Genomic DNA, 12932 nt, shown 5'->3' with positions numbered 1-12932 from the left:
CCCCCCCCCCCCCCCCCCCCCATATATATATGTATGTATAATATATGTAAAGAAACATCAACTTTTAGAATGTTTTAATTTTTATTCACTATATTCAATTAATTATTGCAGCTGATGTGCATAAAAATGTTAATTTATATGCTTCTCATTTCTTCAACAACATGATGAAAGACTCTTGGTGGTCGTGGAGAAGATGTCAGTCTGTTGGAGAAGAGTCAAATCATTGGCAACAAGCAGAGGAAACATCTCAGGAGATTGTAGAAACAACTAAAACTGGGTTAAGAACTGTCCAACACATTATTAAAAACTGGAAGGACAGTGGGGACCCATCGTCTTCCAGGAAGAAATGTGGTCAGAAATAAATCCTGAATGATCGTGATCAGTGATCATTTAAATGTTTGGTGAAATCAAATGGAAGAAAAACACCAGCAGCACTCAGGGCTGTGGTTCATAGAGACAGTAAGAACATTTCCACACACACAATGTGAAGGCACTCAAGGGACTGGGACTGAACAGCTGTGGAGTCTTAAGAAAACCACTAACCAGTGAGGCTAACTGGAAACAAAGACTTCAATTTGCTAGGGAGCATAAAGATTGGACTGTGGAGCAATGGAAGAAGGTCATGTGGTCTCATGAGTCCAGACCGACCCTGTTCCAGAGTGATGGTGCATCAGGGTAAGAAGAGAGGCAGGAGAAGTGATGCACCATCAGGACTAGTGTCTAGTCATCAATGCACACTGGTGGTGGGGGTGGAGGTGGTGGTGGTGGGGGTTCTGGGGGTCCTCCCCCATAAATTTTTGAAAATAGCAGATGTAATTTCCTGCATTCTGGTGTATTTTAACGGGTTGTTAAACATCTATGTTTACCTAAATAAATAAATATTTGATTCAATAACTTTTTAAGAGCTCAACACAACAAGAAGTAGCGCTTAGCTATCGGCGTGCAATACTTACGCTCTAGATGAGATGCTACAGACGTGGTGTTCCACTTTACATTACACAACCTAATAAACGCTTTGTACAAAATCTGTTTACTGTTCACTGATCATAACAAACAAAAACTAAACGTGTGCAACCAGAAGTTGCAACATATATCCACATATAAAACAAAGCACAACCAGCTTTAATAGTATCTTTATATCAGGGCTGGAACAGTGGGTTGGGATCACAGGTGCTGCATTAGAATGGTTCCGCTCATACCTGAGTGGCAGGAACTTTTGTGCAAAGGTTGGTAATAACGTATCAACCTAATTACCTCTTTCTTGCGGGGTCCCACAGGGTTCGATTGTTGGACCCTTTCTGTTCTCACTTTATTTGCTCCCACTGGGGTCCATCCTGAGGAAACATGATCTTTCATTCCATTGCTATGCTGATGACTGCCAGATCTACCTGCCTGTGAAACCAGCAAGTGTTTGCTCCATTCACTTCTGTTAAAATGTCTGGACGACATTAAGGCCTGGATGACTTCAAATTTCTTCAGTTTTAACGATGAGAAGACTGAAGTCATTGTTTTTAGCCCTAGCTCAACTGCCGCCACTGATCCTGTCAACCTGGACTCTCTTCAGCCATATCTGAAGCAGTCTGGTAAAAATCTCTGGATGGTTTTAGACTCTGACTTCAAGTTTGACAAACAAATTAACTCTGTTCTGCAGAAAAGCTTCTGCCAACTCAGACAGGTAGCTAAACTCAAGACAGTGTTGTCTAGACCCGACCTTGAGAAACTAGTCCACGCCTTTGTCACGACCGATTGGACTATTGCAACGCACTGCATGCTGGGATCAGCCAGGCCTCCATCTCACGTCTTCAGCTCGTCCAGAATGCTGCTGCTCAGCTTTTAACCAGAACTCGTAGGTCTGAACATATTACACCAGTTCTGTCCTCACTTCACTGGCTCCCTGTTCGTACGAGGATAGTCTTTAAAATTATTCTGTTGACCTTCAAATGCTTAAATGGACTCGCACCCCTTCACCTCTCTGAGCTCCTGGAACCTTACGTTCCCTCTCGGGCCCTGAGATCATCTGATCAGCTGCTTTTGGTTGTTCCAAAAACAAGAAGCTCAGAGGAGATCGGGCTTTTTCAATCATGGGCCCCAAACTCTGGAACAACCTGCCCCCCAACATCAGGCAGACCACCTCCCTTCAACCTGCCCCCCAACATCAGGCAGACCACCTCCCTTCAACCTGCCCCCCAACATCAGGCAGACCACCTCCATTCCTCACTTCAAATCTCTGCTAAAAACACATCTGTTCTCTCAGGCATTTCAAACAGTGTAAATTGATTTAGTGTTTTTTTAATCTGTGACCCTATGTTTTAAATGCTTTTTATTAATTCTTCAGTTATCATTATTAGTGTATTGTATGTATATATTTTTTTTCTCTTTAATTTTACTCTCATTGATTGATTGTTGTTGTTGTTGTTGTTGTTGTTGTTGTTGTTGTTGTTGTTGTTGTTAAGCACTTTGATAACAGGTTCTGTTTTAAATGTGCTCTATAAATAAAGTTGACTTGGCTTGACTTGATGGGCAGATTGTTCCAGAGTTTAGGGCCCATGACTGAAAACGCCCGGTCTCCTCTGAGCTTCAGCTGGTTTTTGGTACGGCCAAAAGCATCTGGTCTGATGATCTCAAAGCCCGAGAAGGAGTATATGGATGAAGAAGGTCAGAGGTATGACGGTGCGAGGCCATTGACACACTTAAATGTCAGCAGAAGAATCTTAAAATTAACTCTGACACGCACAGGAAGCCAGTGAAGGGAGGACAGAACTGGAGTAATGTGCTCAAACCTGCTAGTTCCTGTTAGTAGCCGAGCTTCAGCATTTTGGACAAACTGGAGACGTGAGAGAGACCTGACTGACCCCAACATAAAGCGAGTTACAGAAGTCCAGTCGTGTTGTAATAAATGCATGGACTAAATTTTCAAGGTCGGATCTGGTCAGGACGGACTTGAGCTTTGCTATCTGCCTTAGCTGAAAGAAGCTTTTTTTGAAGAACAGAATTTATCTGCTTATTAAACTTTAAGTCTGAGTCTAAGACTACCCCAAGATTGGTAACAGACTGTTTTAGATATGGCTGAAGGGAGTCCAGGTTTGTAGGATCAGTGACAGTGGCAGAGCTTGGGTTAAACACAATGACCTCAGTCTTCTGATCATTAAAATTCAAAACGTTTGTAGCCATCCAAGTCTTGATGTCATCAAGACATTTTAACAAAGGAGCGAATGGAGGAGGAACTGTTAGGTGTTAACGGCAGATAAATCTGAGAATCATCAGCATAACAATGAAAGGAAAGACCATGTTTCCTCGGGATAGACCCTAAGGGGAGGAGATACAAACAGAAGGGGTCCAAGAAGCCTTGCGGGATCCCGCAAGAAAGAGGCACTGAAGTAGATAGAGTGTTGGCAAAATTAACACAGAAACTCCTGTCGCTCAGGTATGAATGTAACCATTCTAACGCTGCGCCAGTAATCCTGACCCAGTGTTCTAGCCGGGATAAAAGGATACTGTGGTCCACAGTATCAAATGCAGCAGGAAGGTCAAGGAGTACCAGGACTACAGACTGACCAGAGTCATTTGCCAGAAGAATGTTGTTGCAGACCTTAACTAAGGCTGTTTCAGTGCCGAGTAGTTTCTTAAAGCCAGACTGAAAGATCTCAAGAATAGAATGTCCACTCAAGAACTTGTTTAATTGAGTGAAAACTATTTTCTTCAGGATCAAACCATCGTTCCTCTCTATCCAGGATGTGAACATCTTTCAAGGATGAAGATGTTCACATCCTGGACAGAGAGGAACGATGGTTTGAGAGAGGAGTAAAGGAGGCCATCTTTGTGAAAAGAAATCGTCCATCATTAAACAGGGGCGGAGCCTCCGGGTTCAACTGTCCCCCTCTTACAATGCTGTGATTGCTAGTATCACTCAGCCCTCTGTGAACAGTAAACAGCCATCAGGTGCTAATGACCCATTGTTAGGCTGATGGTCCTTCTTGAGCAGGTGATCAGCTGGTTTTGGTTCTCAGCAGCAAAACTGGTTGATCCACCCTGAGAAGGTGCTATTTTAGAGACTGAGCTGAATACAGCACCTCAGACTGAGGAAGTCTCTTGGATGAGAGACGAAACGTTTCTAGATTTTTTTGCTTTGTTTTGTTTTTTTTGAATGTCCAGAGGACCAGATTGAACTTTTTTGGATTCAGGGATGGGGTCAGCAGGGGAACCTGAGGGTTTCATATGACCAATGACGTCATTTAGAAATGAGAGGGAAATGGGTTCAAATTGGTTAAAGACTGATGTGGAGGGGACAAAGATCCAGCAATAAAATATAAAAGAAAAACAGTAATGAGAGCTAAGATATGAACTAATAAAAACATCATCTAAAAATATGCTAAGCACTAATAGCATAAAAACAATAAACACAATACGCCAAACAGCAGCACGAACATGAGTCTGTGTGAACAGATGAGCAAGAATGAACACAGCAACGTGAAAACAGATCAGCAGCAACATGATGTGATTTTTCACAGTGATTATTCCAGTTAGATATTCATGAGTCTAACAGCCTCAGGGTAGAAGCTGTTCCTCAGTCTAGTGGTTCTACACTTAATGCTCCTTAACCTCTTTCCTGAAAGAGTGAATGGTTGTTTGTCTCATTTGTCTCCATGTGTCCCTGTGATGGTCTAGCAACCTGTCCAAAGTGTACCCCGTCCCTCGCACAGTGATTGCTGGACATGGGCACCAGCGGCCCCCGTGACCCAAAAAGGAAGCAGTGGGTAAAAGATAATGAATGGATGGATGGATGAATGTTCAAGATAAGTTTGTGACTCAAAAAAGTAGGAAAGCAGACATAGCAAAATCAGATACTATCTTAACATATTCCTCTGCTGGTTACCTGAACCCATGCCTGACATGATGGTTTGGCATAAATACGTGATTTGTTGCACTCCTACGTAGTATTAATAATTTCAGACAATAAACAACGGGATCCTCCATCTTTGATCTTTCTAGAACAAAGTTGAGTTAAAAAAGAAATTAAGATCCTCTTACCTTATGATAACATACATCACGAGGAAATTTCCCACAAGGCCAATAACACAGACAATCATGTAGACAACCACAATAGTGACCTTCACCCCTGTTGGCAGTAGGGCATCAGTCTCATTGTAGATACTGCTTAAGTTGTTATGGAAAAATGATCCATTGTAGAGTTCCAGCTCAGCCAGCAAGTCTTCGGGGAAATCCATCTTTGGCCACAGTGATGTGGCCTTTTGCCCACCTGAGATAAGAAATTATAAAAGTTACAAAAAGCATTTCAACATATTGCCCTAGCACAAATCTTCATCTTATTATTATAATAAACAAAAGTTTGTTTTTTTGCCTCCAATATTGCTCAAAAATATATATTTATGAACAATGCAACAAAGAAAAAGAATAATGATATAAAATGTAAAACATCACATTTTGTGTAGTCAATTGTTTTTTTAAATTTGTTTGTGTGTGCATGTGTGTGTGTGCTTGTTTGTTACTTTGTGAGGACCATAGTTGAACACATATTACATTGTGAGGGCCAACTGCTCTTTGTGGGGACCAAAGCCTGGTCCTCATAAGGTTCAAATACCGTTGGTGAGTTAGGGGTTAGGTTTAGGACTAAGGTGTGAAATGAGGATGGGTTAGATTTAGGGTTAGGTATGTACTGGTAATGGTTAGGTTTAGGGTAAGTGTCAGGATTAGACTATAGAAATGAATTAAAATTGAAAGGAAGTCAATGCAAAGTCCACATAAAGATAGCGAGATAAACAAATAGCAAAGTGTGTGTGTGTGTGTGTGTGTGTGTGTGTGTGTGTGTGTGTGTGTGTGTGTGTGTGTGTGTGTGTGTGTGTGTGTGTGTGTGTGTGTGATGAAATACAACCAAGAACTGCCATAGCATTTTGCATAATGGAGGACTCAAATGCAGACAAAGCTCTTAAAAGAAACTAGACAAGGAAAACTTAAATTTAGTATAGACATAAAAACAAGATTATTGCATAGGTAAGGTGTCAAACAAATTGTAACGATATGGGTTGTAAATATATGTTGATTATCAGTTATGAGTTAAACTCATAAAATATGCATGTATTACACAAATAACCTCATTTTGGGCAAGACCTCTCTATAGAGGAAATAAGTTTAATCAGTCTATTACTCCAAATTTGCAAAGTAACATGAATTATTTTCCTCGTATTGAAAGAACATCAAATCAATTAATACACACAGACTGAATAATCACTGAAAGAGTTGTTATGCATTTTATTATAAAAATCATCTGATATATATAAGTGATATATGATTATATATACATGACAAAAAGTTACCGACTATCAAATGGCCTTGAATCAAATATCTAATTGATGATTAAGGGTGCATTCACACCAGCCCTGTTTAGTCCGCTTTAATCGAACTCTAGCTCGTTTTCCTAGAAAGTCCGGTTCGTTTGGGGAGGTGTGAACGCACCATCGAACTCTGTCACGGAACAAAAAGGCGAACTCTGGCCCGGGCTAAAACCTAGGTCTTGGTCCGGTAGAAGCGAACTCCAGCGCGGTTCGAGTACAGTGTGAATGTAAACAGACCGGGCCCCGCTCCACAGGACAAACAAACACACATTTCTCTTACCTTATATGGAGCCGTCAGCTGCCTTGTGTGAGAAACAATATTCTCCATGGTCTTCTGTCTCATCTTCTGCTCATGCTAAGTCCATTTTTGAAAAATGACAAAATATAACTCCTAAAACTGCTAAAATTTGATGCCACTTCGTTTTTATTTTTATTTACAGAAGAAGAAGAAGACGACGTGTCTTCAGAGGTTTTTGTGTCGTTTCTTTCAGTAGTTCTTGGTGCAGCGCCCCCACAGGCAAGCACGGGAATAGGTTGGTTCAACAGGTTGGCTCGACTGCACAGTGCAGTGTGAATGCAAACGCACCAGCTCAAATGTAAACAAAATGTCATGAATATTGGTCCCCAACCGAACCGAGTCTATCGGACTATCAGCTGTGAAAACAACCTGAGATTGCTGAAAAAAGGCAGACCAAAAAGGTTAAATAATTTAATCTGGACCAGTTTATTTAAGGGAGAAACATTTTGTCTTCCATCTGGAAGACTTCATCAGTCTGTGGCCTGCCAACCAGATCTGTCTCACAAGTACCCTCAAGCCAACCTCCTGTTGGAATCACAAAAGCAGGCTTTTAACACATGCAAAAAGACCCATCAGTCCAAAACAATAAATCCTCATGTATAACAATCAAATCAAATATTTGTCTGCTTTTGAGATTCCAACAAACATTCCAAAGACCACTTATGATGAGTACAATCAATGGAAACAATGTTCCCTCATCCGGACGTGGGTCACTGGGGCCCCACTCTGGAGCCAGGCCTGGAAGTGGGGCATGCCAGCGAGCGCCTGGTGGCCGGGCTTATACCCATGGAGCCCGGTCGGACACAGACCAAAGAGGAGACATGGGTCCCCCTTCCCATGGGCTCACCACCTGTGGGAGGGGCCAAAGAGGTCGGGTTCAATGTGGGATGGGTGGTGGCCGAGGGCGGCAACCCTGGCTGTCTAATCCTCTGCTACAGAAGCTGGCTATTGAAACGTGGAATGTCACCTCTCTGGTGGGGAAGGAGCCTGACATGGTGTGTGAGGTTGAGAGGTTCCGGCTATAAATAGTCGGACTCACCTTGACGCATGGCTCTGGAACCAGTTTCCTTGAGATGGGTTGGACACTCTTCCACTCTGGAGTTGCCCCTGGCAAGAGGCACAGAGCAGGAGTGAGCAGACTTGTTGCCCCCCATCTTGGTGCCTGTATGTTGGGGTTTACCCCGGTGAACGAGAGGGTAGCCTACCTCTGCCTACGTGTGGGGGGACAGGTTCTGACTGTTGTTTGTGCTTATGCGCCAAACAGCAGCTCTGATTACCCACCCTTTTTGGAGTCCTTGGAGGAGGTACTCAAGAGTACCTCCTGGGAACTCCCTTGTTCTACTGGGGGATTTCAATGCACACATGGGCAATGACAGTAGGGTGGCTGTGGTTGAGTGGTTAGAGCAGTCGTCCTCCAATGCGAGAGTTGGGGGTTCGAATCCACCAGCAGTCACATGTCAATGTCCCTGAGCAAGACACTGAACCCCTCATAGCCTCTGATGTGTGTCCCATCAGTGTATGAATGTGATCTAAGATTAGTCTCTTTAGAATGATTTGTTCAATTAGCTTTGTAGAGATCTAGTAGAGTGCTGTATGAATGGGTAAATGTGGACACAGTTTGTAGTGTAAAGTGCTTTGAGTATCTTGAAATAAGATAGAAAGGCGCTATATAAGTACAGTCCATTTACCATTTACCATTACAGTGAGACCTGGAGGGGTGTGGTTGGGAGGAACGGCCCCCCGATCTGAATCCAAGTGGTGTTCTGTTTTTGGACTTCTGTGCTCATCATGGATTGTCCATAACAAACACCATGTTCAAGCATAAGGGTGTCCATATGTGCTCTTGGCACCAGGACACCCTAGGCTGCAGTTCAATGATCGACTTTGTTGTCATCTCATCTGATCTGCGGCCGTATGTCTTGGACACTCGGGTGAAGAGAGGGGCGGAGCTGTCCACTGACCTCTACTTGATGGTAAGACTGCTCCGATAGTGGGGAGGATGCTGGTCAGACCTGACAGACCCAAACATGTTGTGAGGGTCTACTGGGAACGTCTGGCAGAGTCTCCCATGAAGCAGAGCTTTAACTCCCACCTTCGGGAGAGCTTCAAACACGTTCCAGGGGAGGCAGGGGACATTGAGTCTGAGTGGGCCATATTCCTTACCTCTATTGTCGAGGCAGCTTATTGAAGCTGTGGCAACAAGGTTGTCTGTGCCCGTCACGGCGGCAACCCACAAACTCGGTGGTGGACACCGGTGGTGAGGGATGCTGTCGGGATGAAGAAGTCCTATCACACCTTTTTGGCCTGTGGGACCCCGGAAGCAGCTGATGAGTATCGGCATTCCATTCAGCTTGGGTGGTCGCTGAGGCAAAAACTCAGGTGTGGAAGGAGTTCGGAGAGGACATGGAGAATGACTTCCATATGGCTTTGAGGCGATTCTGGTCCACCATCCAGGGTCTGGGTGGGAAAGCGGTACGCCACCAACACTATTTATAGTGGAGGTGGTGTGCTGCTGACCTCAACTCGGGATATCGTGGGTTGGTGGGCAGAATACTTCGAAGACCTCTTCAATCCCACTGACATGCCTTCCACTGAAGAAGCAGAGCCTAGGAAGTTTGGGTCAGGCTCTCCAGTCTCTGGTGCTAAGGTCACCGAGGTGGTTAGAAAGTTCCTCGGTGTCAGGGCCCCAGGAGTGGATGAGATTCTGCCAGAGTTCCTTAAGTCTCTGGATGTTGTGGGGTTGTGTTGGCTTACACAACTCTGCAATATTGCATGAACATCGGGGGCAGTTCCCCTGGATTGACAGACTGGGGTGGTGGTCCCCCTATTCAAAAAGGGGGACTGTAGAGTGTGTTACAACTAGAGGGGGGAATCACACTCTTAAGCCTCCCTGGTAAGATCTATTCAGGGGTTCTGGAGAGGAGGGTCCGTCGGATAGTCGAACCTCGGATTCAGGAGGAGCAGTGCAGTTTTCGTCCTGGTTTTGGAACACTGGACCAGCTCTACACCCTCAGCAGGGTCTTGGAGGGTGCGTGGGTGTTTGTCCAAACAGTCTACATGTGCTTTGTGGACTTGGAGATAGTGTTCGATCGTGTCCCTCAGGGAGCCCTGTGGGGGGTATTCCGACAGTATGGGGTACCAGGCCCTTTGATACAGACTGTTAGGTCCTTGTACGACCAGTGTCAGAGCTTGGTCTGCATTGTCGGCAGTAAGTCTGCCTCGTTCCCAGTGACCATTAGACTCCGCCGTGGTTGGCCTTTGTCACCAATTCTGTTTTCCGTCACTAATACGTGTTTTAAATTGTGAAATGTTGTCTGTGAAGCTGAGCGCCGACTCAGAGCTGCTTCTATGCTGATTCGCTACGTTCCCACAGTTAATTGTGCATTTTCAAAGCTTTAATAGGTGATAATGTGACCGGACTGTTGAAGCTAACTGCTAGCATCAGGCGAGTACAAACGAGCTGTGATTGGTCGAGGACCGCTGTTTGGAATGTTCTGATTTGCTGAGAAGCTAGTGACGTAATGCCGTGTACGTCCATTCACACTGGCGTCAGTGCGAAAAGCCCACCCACGATGTCCACGTGTCTGTAAAGTCACGTGACCCCGGAAATGAAGCTCGTTTTTAACGGAGTCTTCCTTAATGTTTAAAACAGCTGAATAAAGCCCTGACATTCATTCCTAACCCGATGAGTGTATGCCTAAAGAGCGTGTTTTTGAAGTGACATCATGTTAAAGCTTTAAATCCGTCTATAAATGCTGATTTGGACCGGGTTCGCCCGTTTCTAATCGTAGCTAATGGCTAACGAATGGATGTCAACAGGACGGCTCATAGGAAGTCGTCAGTGACTCTTACCGGTAAAAGTAAGCTTACACTGCCACCTGCTGTTGAAAACAGAGTATTACAGTTTTTCAGAACTGAGAGCTGCAAACTCGCTTTTCATTTATTTATTTTTTGTTAATCAAGCTTGGTTTATGAGTTACTGTTTTTAAATAGCAAATTCTGGTAAATTAAACTGCTTAAGGAGCGTTTAAAACTACAAAGTTGCTGTCAGACTTCTTAAAATTAATAAACCTGCAATATTTTTTAAGTGCATTGGAGTAAATAAACACTGAAATAGCCTGGCTCTTGTATCTGTTAGAATTAAGCTCATATTAAGTACCACTACCACAGGAAGCATTTACTTACAATATTCATGGGGTAAAGCCTAAACACAGGTGCCCATTTATTGAAAAGTTGGCTTCTAACAGTACTGTTGATGGAACCCAGAGCTAAAATAGTGTGTGAAACTCACTGCTCACTTAAATACAAACATTTACCTGTTGGAAAACTCTAAGATTGCGACGGTTTAACCAGATAGGTTTTGCTGAACAGTAAATACAACCATGGCAGATTTAACAAAAGCTGAGAATGCTAAGGTTGCTCCATGTGATGGAAAGGACTGGCTTGAGACAGCTCTGAAGCTGCTCACAGATTCCATATATACATATGGTGACCAGGTGGACCGCATGAACTCAACGGAGTTATTGGACGAGCTGAAGGAAGTTGCAGGCAGTGTAACTTCTACAGCCATAACGAAGTCAAGCTATGAATAGCTAGCTGTTGCTGCTGATCTGTTTCATGTTGCTGCTGATCTGTTTCAATGTTGATGTGTTCATGCGTGCACATCTGCTCAAAGACTCATGTTCATGTTTGTGCTGATGTTCAATGTTTTATGTTATGAGTGCTTAGTGTATATTTAGTTGATGTTTTTCTTAGTTCATATCTTAGATGTTATTACTGTTTTTCTTAGACATTTTATTGTTGGATGTAACTGGGACCCCGTGTACATAATTTCGCTCCACCACATGTACCACATGAGGTGCGAATGACAATAAAGAAACTCTGACTCTGACTCTGACTAAAATATCCTGATGCATGCTCAATAATCCAGGTAGAAAAATCTAAAAAAGTTAAATCTGGTCCTCTGGACATAAAAAAACCCCCAAAAAAAACAAAACAAAGCAAATCAACAAAAAAATGTAGAAACGTTTCGTCTCTCATCCGAGAGACTTCCTCAGTCTGAGGAGCTGTTTTCAGCTCAGTCTCTTAAATAGCACCTTCTCCGAGTGGATCAACCAGTTTTGCTGCTGACAACCAAAACCAGCTGATCACATGCTCAAGAAGGACCATCAGCCTAACAATGGGTCATTAGCACACTGATGGCTGTTTACTACTCACAGAGGGCTGAGTGATACTAGCAATCACAGCATTGTAAGAGGGGGACAGTTGAACCCGAAGGCCTCCACCCCTGTTTAATGATGGACGATTTCTTTTCACAAAGATGGCCTCCTTCACTCCTCTCTCAAACCATCGTTCCTCTCTGTCCAGGATGTGAACATCTTCATCCCTGAAAGAGTGACCGCTGGCCTGGAGATGAGTGTAGACCGCAGAGTCCTGGCCTGATGATGTTGATCTTCTGTGCTGGGCCATCCTTTTGGCCAGTGGCTGTTTAGTTTCCCCGATGTAAGACTGATCACAGCCCTCCTGACACTGAACAGCATACACAACATTGCTCTGTTTGTGCCGGGGGACTGGATCTTTGGGATGAACCAGTCTTTGCCGTAATGTATTTTGGGGTTTAAAAGCCACTGGGACGTTATGTTTAGAAAATAAACGTCTCAGTTTCTCTGATACTCCCTCAACATATGGAATGACCACTGGTCTGGGTCTGGGTTCCTCCTTTTCACCTGTTGGCTGACTGGAGTCCTGTTTGGGTTTCTTCTCTGCTTTCAGGAAGGCCCAGTTAGGATATCCACATTGCTCTAGAGCCTGTCTTGTGTGGGATTTCTCCTTCTGCCTGGCTCCTGAGCTAGTGGGGACGCTGTCTGCTCTGTGATACAGAGTCCTGATGGTGGGTTTGCGGTAAACCTCAATTTGCAAATGTCCTCTATCAGAGACTGAGACCTCACAGTCCAAGAAAGCCAACCTGCCATTTTTTACATCTTCTCGTGTGAACTTGATGTATTTATCCACAGAGTTGATGTGGTCAGTAAAATGTTGGACTTCCTGAGATTTGATTTTAACCCAGGTGTCGTCAACATACCTGAACCAATGACTTGGTGGTGTCCCTGAAAAGGACGTCAAGGCTCTCTTTTCTACCTCCTCCATGTACAGGTTGGCAACAATAGGAGAAACTGGAGACCCCATAGCACACCCATGTTTCTGCCTATAATATTGCTCCCCATATGTGAAGTAGGTTGACTGCAGGCACAGTTTCAAGAGTTGACACAGTTGTTCTGTGGAAA

Source organism: Nematolebias whitei, chromosome 11, assembly GCF_014905685.2.
Source record: "Nematolebias whitei isolate Nwh7 chromosome 11, NemWhi1, whole genome shotgun sequence".
In the NCBI taxonomy this organism is placed as follows: Eukaryota; Metazoa; Chordata; class Actinopteri; order Cyprinodontiformes; family Rivulidae; genus Nematolebias; species Nematolebias whitei.
This window is presented reverse-complemented; position numbering follows the sequence as displayed.